The sequence below is a fragment of the Microplitis demolitor genome, chromosome 3, assembly GCF_026212275.2.
Source record: "Microplitis demolitor isolate Queensland-Clemson2020A chromosome 3, iyMicDemo2.1a, whole genome shotgun sequence".
In the NCBI taxonomy this organism is placed as follows: Eukaryota; Metazoa; Arthropoda; class Insecta; order Hymenoptera; family Braconidae; genus Microplitis; species Microplitis demolitor.
The window spans coordinates 8,353,989-8,374,941 of record NC_068547.1 but is presented as its reverse complement, the minus strand read 5'-3'; the positions used below and the strand labels follow the sequence as shown (position 1 = coordinate 8,374,941).

Below are 20,953 nucleotides of genomic sequence, written 5' to 3'. Positions count from 1 at the left end.
GCCTTCTAGTAATAATAAAAAGTTGAAAAACTTATAAAAATTTAATTTTGATTTAATTTCATTCTAATATAAAAAAAAATTACTAAGCATAGGAAAATTTACTATGTCGGATAGTAAATTTCACTAAACTTATAGTTAAGTTTACTGATGCAGTTTATATTTATTTCCATATTCCATGGATAAAAATTACTGAATATAAAAATCAAATTCTCATGAATTTAAAAATTTTAACTCATATTTTTAACTAAAGTTCCCTACATTTTTTTCTCCGTGTATCGAAATAAGTGATTAAAGTCACGAAAATTGTCACGATAAAGAAGCTAACAAATCTTCAAAGCATAACTTTGTCACTAGCGACTCGAAGTATAGATATCTTTGAAAATTAAAAAAAAAAGCAAACTTATGTATGCTCGGGAGCATTAATTAAGGCCTTTAATTACTTTATTTATGATACTCATTTATTTTCTATTTTTCGTCTTTCTCATAAAAAAATTTCTGGACCAACCCACGATTAAGTCGATATCTTAATTGGTCGAAGTCTCTTCTAAAAGCCGGTTCCATCATGGTCGCCATCAGAGTCTTCCCCTAACCATCGCCCTGTAACACCCTCACATTTACCACTTCGGAATTCTCTCATTTCAATCCTGTTCCGTTCATTCCCATCCTACTCGAACAAAAGAACCAAAAATTTTGACAATCTCATTAACAAAATTCCTCTTCGTCTCTTTTCTCGAATTTATTTAAATAAAAAAAAGTCGATATTTTTTTTACTGAGCATTTGTAATATTCGAATCTTAATGAAGAAATAATGAGATAAATTAATTAATTATATTTTTGAATACTGGATACTTAAAATTTTAATATAAACTAGGCAATATTTATAGTAATTTTATGCTATCGACACACGAGTATATTTTTGAGTTTAAATACTTACATATGTTGGGTTGGAAGTAAAGATTGAATAAAATTAAAATTTGTGTCTGACGACTGCTATAAAATGTAATTTTTATATCTATTAATGTTCTCTCATGAAAACAGCAGAGGCATTGGAAATATTTTAAATAATACATGCATACAAATTGCAGAATCTCACCGATGTCAAGTAATCGATGATATCTATAAAAGATTTATAAAAACTTGATATTTTTACAGCAGTATATCGAGAGAATCTTTTTTTTAAATCTCCACTGGAAATTTTTCTAATATATATGTATTTTATATAAGATTATTTTTTGACAACTCGGCTGCCTAATTTCAAAAGACAGTAAGGAAAAAATTTTTCAAAATCGATTTTTTAGTATTTTTAGTTCCTGCAGTAAAGTTTTCTGAACATGATTCAATACATGTTTAAAATTTCATTTTTAATTTCATTGGTAGTGGCTGTGTTTTGAAATTGGGCACCCGAAACTTATATGGTAAAAAATCGGGAGTGAATACGAATTTTAATTAAACCCGAATTCACTCCGTCATTCGGAATTCCGGAGTCAAAAAAAAACAGTCTACATATGGAATAAAAAAAAAGTTTATTTTTTCAAATGAGTGATTTTTGAGTGATCTGGATTTTATTTCAATCCACATTCACACACAATTTTTTAAAGCCTATACTTATTGGTTTTTTTTCGAAAAATCTTTTATTAAATTTTTTTTCCTCATCTCGTATCAAAATAATTTTTTCCCATTTATGGGTTCTATAGAATATATGTCATTTAAGAATAAAATCTAGTAGCAATTATAATATTAGCGCATAGGGGAGGGGGGGGGCAAAACGGGGTACCTAAAAAAATACTAAGTTTTTGAGGACTAAAATACGCTAATTCTTTTTTTTTTTTTTAATGATATTCAAGGTAAATAGACAAAATTTTTAGCTGCCGTTAAGAAATAAAATTTTTATTTTTGGCGGGCAAAATGGGATACCCTGAATTTTAATTGAATTGTTATCAATTAAAAATTAAAATATTATTTTCGAATATTTTTAGTGGCCAAATTTGCCCCAACTACAGAAAATTAGCCGAAAAATGAATTAACATATTAATTTTTTTTAATTTGACGAAAAAAATTTGATAAAATCAATTTTTCGATTTTTGGGCTGGACCATTTTGCCCAAGGTGTCATGCGTAGAGCTCAAAATGCGCAAATATATCGGATGTATAGCAATTAGGCAATTTTTTTTTTTTTTTTTTTTTTTTTTTTTTTTTATAAAATTTTGGGGGTACCCCGTTTTGCCCCTCCCTTATATTTATTTCTAAAAAATTTATTCGGGATTTTTGAGTTTAAAATTTAATCACCACATAAAAAGATTTATGAATATTATTTATTACTTATAAAGCAATAACACGAAAATGATGGTTAACCAGTGAATAATGAATAATTGTTAAGACACCTCTATTACATTTATAGTGGTAATTCGAAAACCCATATCGATTTGTCTTAGATGCATAACTATACTGTATATGCATAAACCTCTATAAGCAGGTCTACTTTACTCTCTACTGTTTTCGCCCGAGTAGCCGACCGACGATGGATGGTAGCCGTCAAAGCGGGGGAGAACATAAGAGCTCATAAATGCGAATTTAAGAGGTGCAATAAAGGCACGTTGAAATCGAGAGTAAAGAAGCGAGTAAGGTTTTGTGTGCGCGTGCCACTCGTGAAATTTTCACGCTTCCTCGTTAATATCATCTATAAGCTTCAACCCTTTAGATATATAGCAACTATTCCGAAAGCCTTTAACTTTTATTCTTTACTGATATTTATTTTACAATTGCTGTAATCTTCAGTTTCCACTTCCTCTTCCATCGAAATTAAATGTCACCGTGATGGGTGACCTCATAAAATTCAATGCCATTCTTTAGCTACAAACTCTCCCTTTTCGAGGTTATGTCAAAATTCCAACATTTTTCCCTCGGTGTTTATGTTCTATTGTCGATACACGAATTTTTTACCTTGAATTCGTTACATTATAGTTCATAACTTTATTTCCAGTTCACTTAACTCCAACGTTTTCGATAATAAATGGAACTTTTAGAGAATCGAAAATTTTTTCGAGAAAAGTAGAATTCGAGTCTATACCATAGATTTTTACAACTTTATAAATAAAATTGAATCTATTATATGTTGAAATTCATACAAGTAGACATGGATATATATAAGGAAAGGGTGGGCAAAACGGACCATCCTAGAAATGTTTTTTTTTTTCCAAAATTATTTATGACGGTCTATTTAAGATTCTTAGTATAATTTCTATACCATTTTAAGTGGCCCATTTTGCCCACATCCGCTTACAAATCGTACGGATTATTGTAAAACTGAGATCTTCCTGAATTTAATGCGATCGGACTGAGATTTATCTTAGTATGAAATTAATCATTGAAATCTCTATTATATGTTTGCATACATATATTTATAAGTTAATAACTTAATTTTCATTAAATTAAATAATTTAGTGAAATAGAAATAAGTAATTTATATCATTGTACCAGTTTTTTTTCATTTTGATACTCAACAACTCCATTTCACGAAATTGCTTTAGTTGAGTTGGTCATAAAAACTGTGACAATATGAAATGAAATTTCCCTCATAATAATAAACCTCGTCATCAAGGTCATTCGAACAAACAAATAATATCTTTTTGTTGTTTACATACTGAAATAACATAAAATATTCTCGAATAAATATAATTCGACATACTTGTATATATCTCTTATATTAATAAGAGTTTTGACTATTATCATACATTTTATAGAGAAGCCCGAGGTAAAATGAGATGCAGGGGCAAAACGCAATACTATTTAAAGACAAACAAAAGTCAATATTTATGTAGGGTAGAGATCCCGTTTTTGGCCACCTGAAGGTAATTAGTGCCAGTTTTGGAAACTTGAAAAATTTTAATAAAATACTTTGTAAAAGACGTAATGATAATTCATTTTTAAAATGTGTTCAAAGATACTCTGAGCCCACTAGTACAATGGATATCTTATTTAATACTCGACTAATTACTTTTGGATCACCCAGAGTATACATGTGGATTTCATTGGGTTCCAATTGGGCATGCTCGATCGGGAAATCCATATGAGGACCCAATAAAAATCCAAATTGAAAATCCTAATCGAAAAGAAATCAAATTATTGTTTGAGTTTTATCTTATTAGGGCTTGAGTTGGGCTTTAGTGGAAAAACCCAACGTGAAAATTAAAGAAACCATTGTCATTTTTCCCCATTAGGTCTTGGGTAGGACTTAAGAAGGATTGACTTGAAAAAAAATTATTGTCAATTTTTCCCCATTAGGTTTCAAATGCGACCTTAGAGAGAAACCCCGATTTGGAAAAAATTGGGTATTATAATTTTTCATAAATTAAAATAAAGTATTAAAATGTTTGAAAAATGGTGCAGTTGCCACAAATGGTACTTCTATTCTATATTAATTATTTGATTTTGGAAACTGTAAAAAACTGACTTTCAGGTAAAATAGGCTACTTGATAAGAAATAAAATCGGATTGTTACCTCTATTCCATTCTTTCTTACAAACTTTGACTAAGAATTTTTGCGAACAAAAAAAGACTGGTGTTTTTTCAAAATTACTGTCTTCACTTGCTTTGAGATTTTTTTAAGTAAGCTTTCAATAATTGATGATGTGAAAAAAACCCGATCTACGTAAATGATAATTTTTTGAATTATTTATAAAAAAAGCTCATTTTTTCTATATCTTTAAAACAATAAAACTAATAACAATAATATAGCTGTATTTACTTTGTTATGACGGTAGTTTCAAGTAATTAAATAATTGTGAAGATTAGTACAATGCAATAGACTGTTTTATGGTGAATTTTATGATATAATGAATATTATTGTAACTATACTTATACAGTTTAAATGTATATCATTTACAAATTGTAATTATTATATTTTCTACTTATATAAATATAACTTTTATACATATTTTACTGCATACTTCATTATATTTATAACGGTACTCTAGATACGATCCCAAAAATTTGAACTTCGGTATTGATATGAAATAGATGTCTCTTTCAACGACTAATTGATTTTTAACTATATATAGTCAATTAAAGTCTTCAAGGTACCGGATTTTTAAGATGAATATAGTGCTGAATGATGTATCTTTTAAGTAGAATAGTTCAATGTACAACAGCCATCTAAGATAGTAGAGATAATATATAGTGACCAAAAACAAGATGTTCAAAAATTTATGAGCTGCAATCGAGGACAAATTTTTCTACTCGAGATGGGTCAATTCATAGAAAAAATTCTACTATTCCTCGGAGACTAATCCTGAGTAGGTTTACAGCTTGAAAAATATCATCTTGGGATTGACCTTTGGGGATATTTTTATTTTATCTTAAGTACCAACATCAATTTATATTTTTTCTACAAAGCTTCAAATTACTTTTGATCGATTTTACTTATAAGATTATTTTGTGAAATAAATATATTAAGTAATTTATGATGTATCGTTACGTCACTGTTTCTGTGGATTGTCACTATTTTTATAGCTATAAGCAACACTTATTCAACCAGATGGTTTTCAGTAGTGCATATTCACTAGTTGATTTTTAGAGATAATGATCAAAAGAAGCGAATGTCCATTCAATTAGATTGATAACTGTGCTATAATAGTATAATATTATAATCATAAAACTAGCATTAACTACGCCTATATCATGCTCATTGTCATCGTTATAGATAAATTAACTTATTGTGTTCTGTTCAAGTTTTATAACTTGTACATTGCTTTTAATCAATTTCTAATGTTCAACCCATTAGTTATGATTATAGCAGTTATCAAACTTACGGTTGTTTTCAACAATCACACTTTGGTTAATCAAAAACTGACACTCGAGTTTCAAAGTCGATTTCATTAAAGTTAATTATTATTTACGATGACTAATCACAATTAATAATGTGTCAAATTGAACGTTATAAATGTAATAAAGTTTTAAAGGCATGATTAATTTAAATTATAAATAATAATGAGGAATTATTATTGAAAAAAAAAACCATATGAAAATAGCTTTATCAAATTAATATAAAAAATAAAATTTTGATTAGTATCATTAGTCACATCCTTCAACTGACTAACGCGTTTTTTCAATTTTTATAAGAAACAATTTCAAGTAAAAAAATGAAATATATTTATGATTTTTTACTTTAACGTTTGTTTGTTAGATTAAATTTAGATTACGTTAAATTTTTTAATAATTGTTATAATAGGGAAGGGAGCAATACGGGGTACTTAAAAAAATACCAAGTTTTCGAGGACTCAAAAACACTAAATTTTTTTTTTTAATGATATTCAATGAAAATAGAAAAAAATTTTCAGTTACCGTTAAGAAAAAAATTTTTTTATTTTTGCGGGAAAAATGGGGTACCCTCTAAAAAAAAAAAAAAATTTCTGGATGTTAAATGAATTTGATTGTTAAACTTTTTTGCAAGTAATTTACATGAAGAAAAATTATATTTTGAATTATTATTGGATATAAAAGAAGAAAAACAAATTTTTAATATTTTGGAATGTTCAAAAATTATTTAAAATATAAAATTTTTTTTTTTACAAATTTCGGGGTACCCCGTTTTTCCTACCCTACCCTTCTTTCCCCATATGCCATTAAAATAAATTTTAAATTTGTGAAAATGAAATAAAGTGATATATTTTATAAATTATCCTCCAAGTGAATAAACTTATGATAGTTCAATTAATCCTCGGAGTATACATCTCCGAATAGACCGGAGTCCACACGTGGTCAAATCGACCCCACTTCACTTTTGAAGAGTTATACCTCAAAAACTATGCGTTTTATCATAATGCAGGTCATGAAGTTTTTTGTAGGTAAAACAATGCTCTTCCCAATACAACTATCATTATTTCGAATTAACTAATTTTTACCGGTGAAAAAATTAATTAAAATCAAACCCAATTTGAGAAATATTTTAGGATAAAAAAAATTCTAGGGTCAAAATGACCCCCAGTGTACTCCAAGGGTTAATACTGTCTTTGAGCGAGTAAAGGGCCTCTTACGTTGGTCAAGAACTAGTATAGATCACAACGTTTAGTGAGCGACTATGGGTCCACTCACGAGCTTACTTCAGAAATTAATAATAGTTAATTATTAAGATTATTGTCAAAATTAGAATTTTATTCTAACATTTACAACTAAAAAAAAAATAACTATAAAAATAAAACGATTTTTCATTTAATTTACCAATTTATATTGAGTAGTTTAATCTCACTCCAATGAAAAGTGAGCGGGCAATCTATGTAAAAATTTTTCATTGATGAGTAAATAAAAACCACAGAATTCAGAAAATTTTATTCCGGATTTTCATTGATGTTTCCTGCCGGTACCTTAATATTTAAAATACTATCGGAAATGACTAATATTAAGCGGTTATTCTAATGGATATACTGTTGCTGCTATCGAGACAAGATAATTTTGAAATTAAGTTGATGTATAGACACACATAAGTGCACTTTCAAAATATGAGAAAAATAGTCGTCATAAGAAAAATAATTTACTAACAAAACCTTTTAAATTTCCAGCTTCCAAATTTATAAATATGTTGACTACATTACTAATTCTTTGAATTTTTTAATTTATTTTTAAGTGTTTTCTTGAAATATCTTAATTTACTGAATAATAAAATAATGGGTATATCTTAAAAAATAAAAATATATTAGTATTTTTATGAAATGTTATTATTTTTGTTTATTTCCTGTAGCATTAAACATGAAAATAAGAGAAGATTACACTAAAATCAATTTAAAAGCCGGTGAATTTTTAGATTTGTAAGTGAGTAGCGCACTTAGCAGAAGAACTGAGGCGTCTAATGGATGTGAATATATCGTTGTAATAAATTTAAAGCTGCAAAAAGCGCAGTCGGCATACAGGAAATGGAAGGGAAAGCGAGTGGTAGAAAAAAAAACCATTTACTCGTTTACTAAGGCTAAGTTTCAAGACTATAGTAAAGAAAAAAGTATAAAAAGAAAAAGAAACTTGGATTATTTCTCTGGAATAGCAAAGATAAAAAGAAAATCTAAAGGAAAACCTGTATGTTAAAGTCGTCACGTTTCCGGTACATATTGGAAGCCATCTTGGACGTAACCTACCAATCCGAGCAGCGTAAACTTGGATCCCTACGTGGTTGAGCCCCACCCGAGAACCCGGCAGGATCAATACTGGGAAGCAACCCCCGGTTACACCCCCGACCTTCAGCAGTTCTCCCTTCTCTTATTATTTATTCCTGGACAAGGAAGCGAACCCTGGGCAAGGGCAAGGGACGCGTGCCAGAAATTTCGATGCGGGGCAGATATATACCATGCGGGTGAATAGCCCACCCACCCTTTTTATCTGCCTAGCCCTAAAGAGAGTTATGGAGTTTCCCACAGAGCGACGGGTTGAGCTGACTCGGGCTGCAGACAGAGGGATGTGGATTGAGAGGATCATTATTATTCATTGAGGCAAAAGAACCCCTTGGTGCCGTGGTATACATTCTTACAAGTTCCACCAAGTGAAGGTGGAAGCATAAATTCAGATAATCAATAGGATATATTGCTTTTTACACAGTTGTAAAAATAGATTATTTTTGGCTGCAGCATTTTAACTATTCTATAATAATAGACGATACATTGTCGCTGCTTATCTTTCAAAATCGTTCAAATATTTTATCAAAAACAATATAAAAATAATGCACTCTCTAAACATGAATAAGTGAAAATAAGTGAATGTTCACGAATTCACGTTTAGAAGCATGACTAATTTTTTTTAGCGCATAGCAAAAGTGACTTCCTAGATAAAAAAAGTTTTTAGGACTAATGATTGATTTCTATAATTGCTACTATGAATAAACGAGATCAATTTTTCAAATCCAAAAGTTGATATTTGAATTATGACTGTGAGATAAATACAGTATGCATTCGAACAGAAATTATCAGCTAAAACAAATACTAATTTCGATTTTTAAGTATAGAAATTCTAGTTAGGCTTGCCGAAAGACCAATTTGGACCGAATGAGGCTTTCCGAAATATGGCAAGCCTGATTCGGACCTTATTCCGGCCTCATGATAAAAACCAAATTGTGGAAAGCCAAATTCGAACCTTATGGTATTTGCATGAGAAAAACCAAAGCTCGAAATGCCAAAAACATTCCAAACTTGGTTGTTACTGGGAAAAGGTACTTCGGTTTCCGAATTTGTGCCGAATTCGGCTTTTCTAATTATGCAGAGGTATCGAAAGTGCGTTATTTTCGTGATGCGAGCCTTATGCGGTTGCCTCATTTGGCGCGAACTCAGAATTCGGCATGCCTAATCTGAAACTAATAAAAAACGAACTGAAATTTCTGGTCAGGACTTTGGTACTCATTATGAAAATTCACTTATGGTATCTGTAGTCATACTTTGGCAAAAAATATCCAGTAAAATTTGATCAGGATCGCCGTCTGAGAAATTCTACATAAAATCTAGACTCAGTTTTCCGAGTTCAAAAACAGTGGAAAGGTTTGGGGTTTTTCTGCAGGGTTAACTGTTTTCAGATTTTTTTTAAAAAAATTTAAAAAACGCATATTAATCAGTCAAAGTGAGCGACTAATGAAACTGATCGAGTTTATACCCGGGTCAAAAAACAAATTCTAGTTTAGTCCAGTTAGACTGAAATTAGATGAAATTTTTCGACCTGAGTAATTATTCAACAATAATTTGAATGGAAGAACTCATAACAGACAATATAGAACCTGTTGTATATAAAATGTTAAGTATTATATAGACTTATATATAAACATAAGATTTTCAGTGAGTTTTTACATCAACAGAAGTTAATGTTGTTGTTTTTAAAAATAAAAAAATAAAAATTAAAGATTAGATATACGTATGAAAGGAAGCATAAAGAAAAGAGAGGCATGTGGATATTCAAAGTAATGTCGAGGCAGCCGCATATGGGAACCGCTCTTTGATTATCCGCTGGTTCGTATAATAACAAGTTCATAAAGACGTCTGGTGCGCATGTGCGCTTTGAGGCCAGTCTTACTCACACGCATTTGAATAATGCAACCATTTACATACTCAAGATGAAACTGAGTGAGAGGTAAAAAATATCGTAGAACCGAGATCAAGAAGGAAAGAAGAAGGATATGGTCTGTATTCCAACACCGACGCCACAACCAAGGCAGCCATTTCCGTTGCCAAGCTGTCCCTCCAGTACGCCCATACAGCAGAGCTAGATCAGGTCTTTGCCTTCCTGTTGCAGAGCTCTGTAGTAAATATATATATACGTATATATATATGAAGACTTGTGTATACTATATATTTACTGGAAGACATCTTATTTCCAACAATGTTTCCTCTCCGCTTCTCCAGTGGTCCGCCCGTAAATTCTCATTCCAAATCCCGAGACTCGTATAAAATATCTGTATCCCCACTAACAGCAGATCCACCTTTAAATCCTTCGTTTTTCTCAGCCGCTATTGGTGTTCGCTCGATTTCTGCTTACACAGCATGAGAAAAAAAATGTTCGATAGATCGATGAACTTTCAGAATATCCTTACGTTCTTTTTATTTTTTATTTTTTATTTTTTTTTTTTTTTTTTTTCAAGTATTATACCATAGATCTATTTCTATTTTCTTCTGTATGATTTTATCCTGTCAGATCTATGATGCAGACAACAAATTTTTAGTAAACGGGAAAATTTTTATACAACGAAGATCAATGGCAATACATTTTTATATTTAATGTAATAATATTTCAGCAACCACTGAAAAGTGTATAAATGTATGACCCTTATATTTTATTCACTTTTTTTTGAGGCCATAAACACTTTTGAGCCTGCCTTTGTGTGAATTTAAAGAGTGCATTAAATATTTAGCTATAGCTGTTACAAAGTATATACATATTTATGATTTTGGTTTTTATTTACCTCCGATAAAACAAAAATTGAAAATCGATTATTTATAGTGTTGATATATTATTAATTTTCTGATCCAAGTAAAAAAATTTTAAGCCAAAAAAATAATAAAATTTTATATCGGTGGAAAAAAAGCCAAATAAGGTCTAAGAAGTGAACACGATGCCGAAAACTAGGGTCAAAATTTGGCCTATAACTACACCGAAAAAAAAAGGAATTTTTGGCGCGAAAAACTTTTACTCGCCCAATAATCGACCAAAATTCGGTCCGTTTCATAAGAATTCTAAAATTTTGCCGTGTTTTTGGCCAATCCGCCCTGCTCCAATAAAATTTTCTGGCTTCGTCGTGATTTCGGTTTAATTTAAGCCTCTTTCAATAAAATTTTATGATTTCAGCCAAATATTTCTGCCTGCAAAAATCTACAAGTTGTTAAATTTTCATTCAATTTAACTGACAGCAATAGAAAAAGTTACCAATCTTATTTCCTAATCATAAGTTTTTTGAAGATAATCTATACCAATTACATTGTAGACAATTAACTGCGAAATAAATGTAAAACTAAGATCAGGAAAAACTGCATTGTATCAAAAGTGTTGAAAAAAATAAAAAAATCACAAATTTGCCCGTATCGTGATTTTGCAGGGTAATAAATCAAAGAGCAGGAGCCCGCGACACGTGAGTCGTAATATTTAAGTTAATAGCTCAGTATAATAAAGTTAATGGCTTTATGATAGCTGTTGGAGAGATGAGAGTACGGACACATCGCATTCATGCACTTTCTACAACGCTCGGCGCTTCTTGCTCTTTTCCCACTGAATGCTTTATTCTACTTTAACTCTTCCATACAAAGCAAGATATGCTTACATACAACCGCTATAGTGCTCTCTCTTACATATATTTGCCGGGTTACATACAGCCGACGGGTCCAAAGCTATTGTCGGCAGAAAATTTTACCGTTTCGCGCGCTCTCGGAGACCATCTGTACTTTCGTATATAATTTTAGCTATTATATATAATTTCAGCTAAAATATGCTAATTATGTAAAAAGATTAACGCATTTGTTAGTTGGAATCCTTTCTTTTGATACATTTCCGTAATTGTTAAGTTGAAATTTACCAGAGAATTTTCTATTCTGATGCAAAATCCATCAGGTCCAGAGAATTTCTTCAGAACTAAAAAGCTTTTACTGTGAATACATGTCACCTACAGCTTAATTTTTACCATACACTTCATTAAATATATAGTATTTGATCGCATGTATATTACTGAATGCCGTTTTTGCTGAACACATGTTCACCGTATTGTAAGAATCCTGAGTCGAAATTTTAGTCTTCATTTCACACTATTTTTTGGGTTTTGCCCCTCATTTCATCCTCAAAAGAGCAAAATCCATCGAGGATCCATAGCAATTTTGGAAAATTATGAGAATTTATAAGAACCCATATAAAAATTCACAAGAATCTATAACGTGCCAAAAGTCTCCATGGATTCCTATGATCAAGTTCTTCAGCTAAATTTTTATTCATTCGCCCTATAAAACGGATTCCCTAAAATTAGTAGAAATCATTGATGACTTAAGGAATCTGAATTAGGCATTGATAGGAAAATATATAGATCTCCAAAAAGCCATGGACAAATTTATGATTGAAATTATTTTTCATTTCAAATTTCTCATGTGAAAACATGAGAAATCACAACAGACTTGAGTTATATGAATAATTTTCACAATGGGGTAAAGTGAACAGTACATGAATTAACTAAAAATTTTCGAAAACTTCAAATGGATGCTATATTTTTCATTTTCATAATAGAATGATAACATATTTTTCGACATTTTTGGAACTCACAGAGGATGGGATGGAGTCTAATAATCCTGTGTAACCCCTGATTAGAAAAAACGATTTATAACAGTTAGAAATGATTCAAAACAATTCAATTTTAGTACTATTAAGATATACATTCATCATTGAGTAAATCATATCTTCTTTAATCAAAGACATTTTGGAAAAGTCACTACAATTTTTTCTCGTGAGTAAAAATTTTTTGCCAAACTCATTAAGAATTGGGGGTTAGTCATAGTGCGTAGAAAACTCAGGTTTTAATCAGGAATTTGAGATTTCATTCTACCAAATGAGAATGAAAAGTTTCTATTGGTTTCAAAAATATGTCAAATTTCGATTTTTAGAATCAGCAGGAGTTAATAAGTGTATAAAGTATGAAAATTGTATTTTTGGGTCCACTTAAGAAAGTCAAATACTAAAATAGGTCTGTATTCAAGTATGTTTAAGCGAAATTGAATTTCGGCTCGTAACTAAAATAGTTTATCAGAAAGTACACGTTGATATAACTGACTCAATAATGAGGAAAAGAGTAATTAAAATTCCGTCATAAACGAAATTTATAAAAATTCGAACATTAGAAACTCTTGTGGTGAGCCACCCCTTGAACTTTCAGCTAAATCTGAGTTCGACGAAGTTTGAAGATATTATTAAACTCCACGTGTTCTTTTCGTAAAACTTTAAGTACAATAAAGTGCAATAAGTGTACGAATAAGTACCAGTTTTAATAGAAGAGTCATATGAGTAAACATATATTATTGCTGTTCAAATAACGAAGCACACTTTTCACAGCTACTTAACGCGCGTCCAATAAACATGAAATATCACGACAATAAAACATTCTGCTTGGTAAAATGGGGGGAGTATGAACTCTTAATAGCTCTGTACTCATCAGTAACAAATTCGATTTTGAATTATTTAATGAAAGAATAAAAATTTTCCAAATCGTCACAACGTGAGAATGTTATTGTAGAAATATGTATAGTTTTGAACTTGAAATTTTCTCAGTTATTACCCTGCCTTCTTCGTATGACACAATAGTACATAATATTTATTATTCATCAATTTTCAGGGTAGAAGTACTTGTTTTGGCCACTGATCTATTTTTGAACATTTAGTCCATTATTTTAATTAATGAAAAAGTATATGAAAAAACTTCTATTGTATTAGTATAATGAAAGTATTTATCTCTGAACATATTCTAAAAATTAATCATATCATTGCGTATTTTACAAATTACACTGAAAAAAATAATCGATAACCGTTACCGAAAAATCGGTAACTTCAACCGAAAAAAATCGGTAACCGTTACGGATTATTTTTTTCAGTGTATGTGTTATTCAAATTTTTAGTGTCAAAAACTGGGCAAAAATCCTCTACCCTTAATTGAATCTTGAAAGTTTGAATGTAAATCAATTAATGCGAATTAATACATTAATTGATACTTTATCAATGCAGGCTTCCAAAATATATCAAATCGAGAATTTTTAACAATGATTAAATAACGGGTTGTGGGTTTTTGTTTATAGGAAAATTTTGAAAAATCTTACCTTGAAAACATTCTGCTAAGAAGCTGGAAACATGCGATGAAGAACTTCATGTCTGCATACATAAGATCCTGAAACAAAAAAAATTATCATATATCATTTGTTTGTATAGAGGATAAGAATTTGGAAAAAATTTTATACATTATAAATCGAAAACTAAAATTTTTTCGGAACAAGAAATAATTTTTTGGGCCAAGAGAGTAAATTCTTGCGCCAAAAAATCATAATAATCGTATTATTGGTATTTTTTAAAACTAAAAATATATCATTAAGATTAAATTGAACCAAATTGTTCATTTATAAAATTCGTCTAAAATTCACACGTGGAGGAGTTAAAGTTAGTTAATATCAATACCCATAAAATTATACAAAGTATCAGCACAATTGAATTAAAATAAGTATTACAAAGTCTACAAAATGATCATCCGGTAATTTGGTACTTCCTTTATAGGGTTTCTCATTCATATTCGACTAAGTGTGTTTATTAGCAAGACAATGGTTTGAGTACTCGATAAGCAACACCTCGTAAACCATGCTTCGACGAGCGTATATAGACCACTATATACAATACCTCGGTCCAAAGGTACCAGTGTACCATAATGGTTTTAACACAATAATGCACATTTATTACCACCTTGGTGTTCTAATAGTAAAAGGGTAAAATTATTCTACGATTTCGTTAAATTTTCAATTTTCGGGAATCTCATAAAGAAATCCAGGTCAAAGTGAATCACTTGTTTCATTAAGTCTTCGGGATAAAATGAGACCATTTTTGAGGCAAAATAGATTTTCGTTTACTAATGCTTAGTTACCGTTTTGAAAAAATAGGGGCAAGTTGATCAGCCCGAACTGTGTGGGAAATTTCAAATTTTCAGTGAACAAAACATTAGTTTTTTTAGGCGTTTGGTCTCTGAATTATTTTATTGAAAATTGACACTTACACGGAGGTAAAATCAGTCACGATTGTAGAAAAAAAAACGCTATTTACCAAAAATTGTACAGTGGCCGCGATGTGTGGATTGATCAACATTCCCCATTTTTTTTACATTTCGTAATTAAAAATTTTTTTGATAAGGAACGATTTTTAGCCGTTTTAAGAATTTTGGTTCAGACTATCCTATTTAAATGAAATTCAGAACACATTCGAAATTACAGCGCAAAAAAAACAACCCCAACCCCTATTTACTTCGTATTCAAAGAAATGTTTTTTTTTTTGACTCCATAACTCCAGGTAACGAAGTAAATTTGAATTTCAATAAAATCCGAATCCCTCCGAATTCACTCCCGACCTTCAGTCAACAAATGAAATAATTGTTAAAAATGTAACAGATTAAAGATTAGAAATTTAGTAAGAAATTTTTATGAACTCTTCTATTTCATACTTCATTTACGAAAGCCAATAATCTAACTTAACATATTTACTTTATACCCAATTTGTAAATAAATATATTGTAACTACTCATTAATATTTATATTAATATTTTAATTCAAAAATAAATTTTATTTGATTCTGGCCATAGAATAAAAGTTTCAATATTGGTTACAAAACACATTTTTTTACGATGATTGTAAATTTATAAAATTTTATGTTAAATGAATTAAGCTTTTATTTTATTACTTAAATTTACATTTAAATGGTATTGGAAGAAATTTATAACATATGTTGTAAATAATTAGTCAAAGTTGTAGAAAATTGTCTTCATCTTTTTTTTTTTTTCAAGGATGTTCAATAATTATTATGTCTAGATAAATAATTTCTTGCAAGTGTAATTAGAATAAATACTATTACACCAAGAATAATGAGCATGTAATCAATCGAATTAAAAAAAAAGGAATTCTCTGTTTTATAACTTAATTTAATGTGTGAAGTGGTAAAATGTGATGTGTTAAAATAAATTAATTTAGTTAATAATAAATTAATTACTGTAATAATGTTATATGCGCAATAATCAAACGAGTTATTACATCCGCTGAATTTATTTACAAAATATAATATCTTTCTTATTATGCAATACATATGGGGCATTCCACGCCAAATCGGACGTTTTCAAAAATTTATTTTTCCAATTTTCTTAGTTTTTGGGTATTTTTTAGTACCCCTCAAAAGAGGCGAAAAGCGAGTTCGAAAAAGCGACGAAACTGTATGACAAACGTTTTTAATTATTTCCGTGTTCTTTTGAAAATTTTATATTAACGATTGTTTCATGCTTTGCGCTTTTTCGAATAATTGTATGGAATTTTTGAGCTCCTGTAATGGTCTTAGCTGTATTGTATAGCAAGTCTAATGTTTCTTTAGCTTCGAAATAGCTGCTTCTTAATAAATAAAAACGTTAATTATAACTGCTCATCAATAGCATCAACTTTTACTTACTGCTTTTAAATCCCTACTCAGAACGAAAAAATATTGAAATCAATTTATGATATGCAAGAAAAACAAGTATATAGGGTCAAAAATCGGAACTGATAATCATTTATAGCGAAGAAAAAATTATTTCAATTTTTAAAAATCGAAAAATAATAGTAATTATGGAAGACCCACTACCGGACAGGGCTTAAAAGTTAAAGAATGGATAGAAGTTTAAGATAGAAAATTTTCAAGATAATCAAAGGATACATCTTTTTTTTAAAAACACTTAAAAACTTAAAATTCAAAAATCTCATTAAAAACATTTCGTATCTTTGTTTTAGATTTTTTTCTAGACACTCAATTTCTTTCTACAGAAGTAAACAAATTACTCGTAATATATCAAAAAAGGTTATTTCGAGTAATATAAAAGTAAAAACATTTATAATGCGGGAAATTTTTTTACAATTAAAAAAAAAATTTTTTTTTCATTTTTTTCGGAGAGGGCCGTCTTGCCCAAAAAAAAAAATTTTTTCTCAAGAGCTTCACCAAAATTTGGGTGAATTGAGTTAAAGTTGGACGAGAATGAATCGACTTCATAGTTAAAACCACAAAGAATAATAATCGGCTTAGGTGGGCCGTCTTGCCTCGGTCTCCCCTATATGGAGAAATCTAAAGAATATTTATCTACAATTACATGCTAATGTTATTGTATAAAATGTGGGAAACAGATTTTTATGATTAAAGTTTCTTTGCAAACTAAATCAGCAATCAAAATACACCTTTATCTCAATTACCGATAATTTCGTAATTTTAATGGAATATTGCTATCATTAATTTTTCTTCTGTTGATCTCAAAACATAACTTACACTCTCATATTCCAATTAAAGTTTATTTCCCTTCTTATGAACAGCATTTTAATACTGGTTGATTAATGCTGCAGCATGCTACACCGGTGCAAGTTCATTTTAACACCATTTTTCAAAATTTGATTTAATTGTAATCAAATAAAGAATCATAAATTATTTTTGGCACTGCCTATTCGCATCGCGATTTACTCGGTCAAGTATTCGACGGCCGTCGCAAAACGTCAAAGAACCGCAATTTTATCCAAGACCGCCGGACCAAATTATCGAACAATTTGAATTCTAAGATTAAGACAAAATACAACCTTTCATTATTCAAAGGAATCATTTTTTTCATACTTCAATTTATACTTTTTTTTTACTTATTCTTATTGCCCGACTCGTTTTTTAAAAAAGCATTTTTTCAAATGTTCGTATGAATATAAAAAATTTGGTATATAAATTATCACATTTTTGAATTTAATTTTTTCAAAGACATCGGAGATTCAAATTAAGTGTCCGCTCACGGAGACGAAAAACTCGAAACTGATCCGCCAATAACTCCGTTCTATATAGAAACTATAACTTTAAAAATACAGGGGAAACAAAAAAAAATCAAGGATCTCGGGCGATTGTTACAAGTCCTTGGATCTGGATTAGTTCCGACTTGTGTGTTTGTAGGGAAAAAATTGGAGTATTTGCCAGAAGGATTTCTTTTTATTTAAAGTTAAAGCGACAACCGGTTAGATTCCCATGTTTTCACCCAAATTTTAAGGACATAACAAAATAAAATAATATTATATATAATGTATATATATATATATATATACATATATAGTCTTATTACATATTTTTAGTTTTAATTGTTTCAGTAAATATATAAATTTTAGTTACAAGTCAAATTTGAACAAACAATTAATCTCATTAATTTGAAATCCTGTATATTATATATTTATTAATGATCATTTTTTTACTTGAAATTTTTTTTTATAAAAATTATAAGAACACATTAATCAGTTAAATGAGCAAGTTATGGTACAGATCGGGTTGAGAATTTTTGCCTTAAATTTTAATCCAAAAATAATGGAAAATTTCAATTTGTTTGAAATTTCAAAAATATATGACGCAGATCAATTTTCAAAAATTAAAATAATTAAAATATTTGAATGAACTCCAATTGTCTATTTTTTCATAAAATTTTTGAAAAATTGCGGTTGTCCTTTTTTTTTTATTTTTGTTTATATATTTTTTTCAAATGCTCTAGATTTTGACTGAGGAATAAATTGAAGGTTAAAAAAATAGGCTTCTTATTCTTTTATTTACAAAATCTCTGAGTGTTTGTAAAATGACCTGAAAGATGAAAAAAATGAACTATATTTACACAAAAAATCTCTCTTTGCGGCAACACTAATCCTATTTGGTGCAAAGAATCCTTTAAATGACCTCGATTATAAAAGGCTTTGAAAAGGTTTATGAAGGTCATCCGTTTTCCGATTTTACTTGAGACTTTTGTAATATTTAACGAAATATTCATTACATTGTTTTTTTAACGTTCTCAAAAAATATTTTTCTCTGTATATCTAAGAAGCTTTATTTATTTGGTAAGTCTATAATTTATCACCTGGATAAATAAAAGTATTTGTATACATAAGTTAAGTAGATAATTTATGTATCAAATGGATTAATTTTTCATGATAAGTAATGAATTAAAGATTTTGAGGCAAATATTTATAAATTTTTCAAAATAAAGAAGGCTTCGAATTATGAAATTTTTATAAAAATCATTATGTAGAAAATTTTGGACTCTGCAAAGCATAAAAAATTATGTCAAATACAAGCTAATATATATAAGGAATGCGAAATATCTGGGTAGTCGATAAAAATCTTAAAATCGTCATAACTGAAGTTTATTTTATTATCACCATAAAAAGCGAAGGTATTTCGTGATAATTGCATACACAGCACAATCTGGCTATAAGCAATTGCTAAGGGTTGTACGAGAAAAAGTTCTTGTAAATATTCATCCCCTTCTGCCCAATTTTAATTCAGCGATCCCCAAATTTATTTGTTATGTGTGACCCCGAGTAAAAAAACAAATTTTAGTTTGGACCTCAAAAAATTTAATTTCTTTGATCTTTTATTTAAATTTTAACGAAGTTCTCAAAATCCTCAAAAAATAAATGATCGTTTTCTGGACTTTTTCGAGCTGAAAAAAAATCTGAGTACTTACAAAAATTTATATTTTAAAAATTAAGGCCTATATCTAGAGCAATAATTTTTTATATTATGAGGATTTTGAGGTCCCGGCAAAATTTTTTTTATAGACTTACCACTTTAATTAGCCCTTAATTATGTAAAATCGCCCGTAACTACAACATTGAGGCCTAAACTGGAATTACTTTCCACACAGTTCTCATAATCTCCAAAGTCCAACTTGTCCCTCAAATACCTCACGTAGTATTTTGAGGTTTGAGCTGGAATTTGTTTTTTGACTCAGGACGGGTTTATTTTTTGTGCTAATATATATACATAATCTCTTACTATAAATAGTGTTCTTTTCTCTCTATTTTTATATAGTGTATTTATTAATGATGACTAAAGTTCATATAAACATTTCTCCTAAATATAGATTTCTTGAACTTCATTTATAGATTCCATAGTAAATTAAGGGTTCCTTCATTAATCGTACTAGAAATTTTCGAGAATTTTAACTCCATTCATTATATTGAACCGCTTTTTCAGATTTTTTGTTCAAGTTCACTCTTAAAAAAACACGGCTCGCTAACGAAATGATTAATTTGATTGCATACATAACTTTTTACTTGATTGTTTCTTTTAGGTTATCATTAAAAACTTTTAATAATTACATGACATTGGCAATGAAAACATAAAATTTATTTCTTCTGAAATTTCAACTTTATTATTAATATATGACATTTAATAACTCTACTTTATATACATACTTAATGTAACTAATAAAATATATGTAATATTAAAAGTATACTTTATAAACTATAAAGTTTTATTAACTATTACTTTATGGTGGTATAAATTAAAATACTATTTTTTACATTTAATTCATCACATTGTTAGTCATATATACCCTCGTTTTAAATTTCTGGTGCGTGCATTAGATCCATAATCTATAATATTTTTTATAAACATTATTTTTTCTAACAAAAGTTAAGTTATTTTTCACTAAAAAGTTCCCCTAAATTAATTGAATGCTACTGGAACTCAGTAAAAATTTTATAGACTTACAAATGAATTATTTTGGAGCATCGAAAATAAAAAACTCATAGTAAAAAACTTAACAAAAAATTTCTATTAGTGTAATGAAAATTTGTTAACAACAAAATTTTCCATAAAAAAAATGTTTTGTCTAAATGTATGAGAAAAACGTCACTTTATAAAGGGGGAGGGGAGCCTTTAGAAAAAATGATATATATAATATAAACGTATGACCATTTTGC

The 20,953-nt window shown here is 29.2% G+C and overlaps 1 protein-coding gene across 3 annotated transcripts in view; it reads right to left on the bottom strand.

Moving 5' to 3' along the window:
* Positions 1-20,953, bottom strand: part of LOC106693355 (homeobox protein abdominal-B-like) — a 97,916-nt gene that overhangs the window by 63,865 nt on the left and 13,098 nt on the right. For all 3 annotated transcript variants that reach the window (XM_053737147.1, XM_053737145.1, XM_053737146.1), the window contains one exon: positions 14,294-14,361. The gene's annotated coding sequence lies outside the window, so the exon portion shown is untranslated. The remainder of the gene's footprint in view (positions 1-14,293; positions 14,362-20,953) is intronic.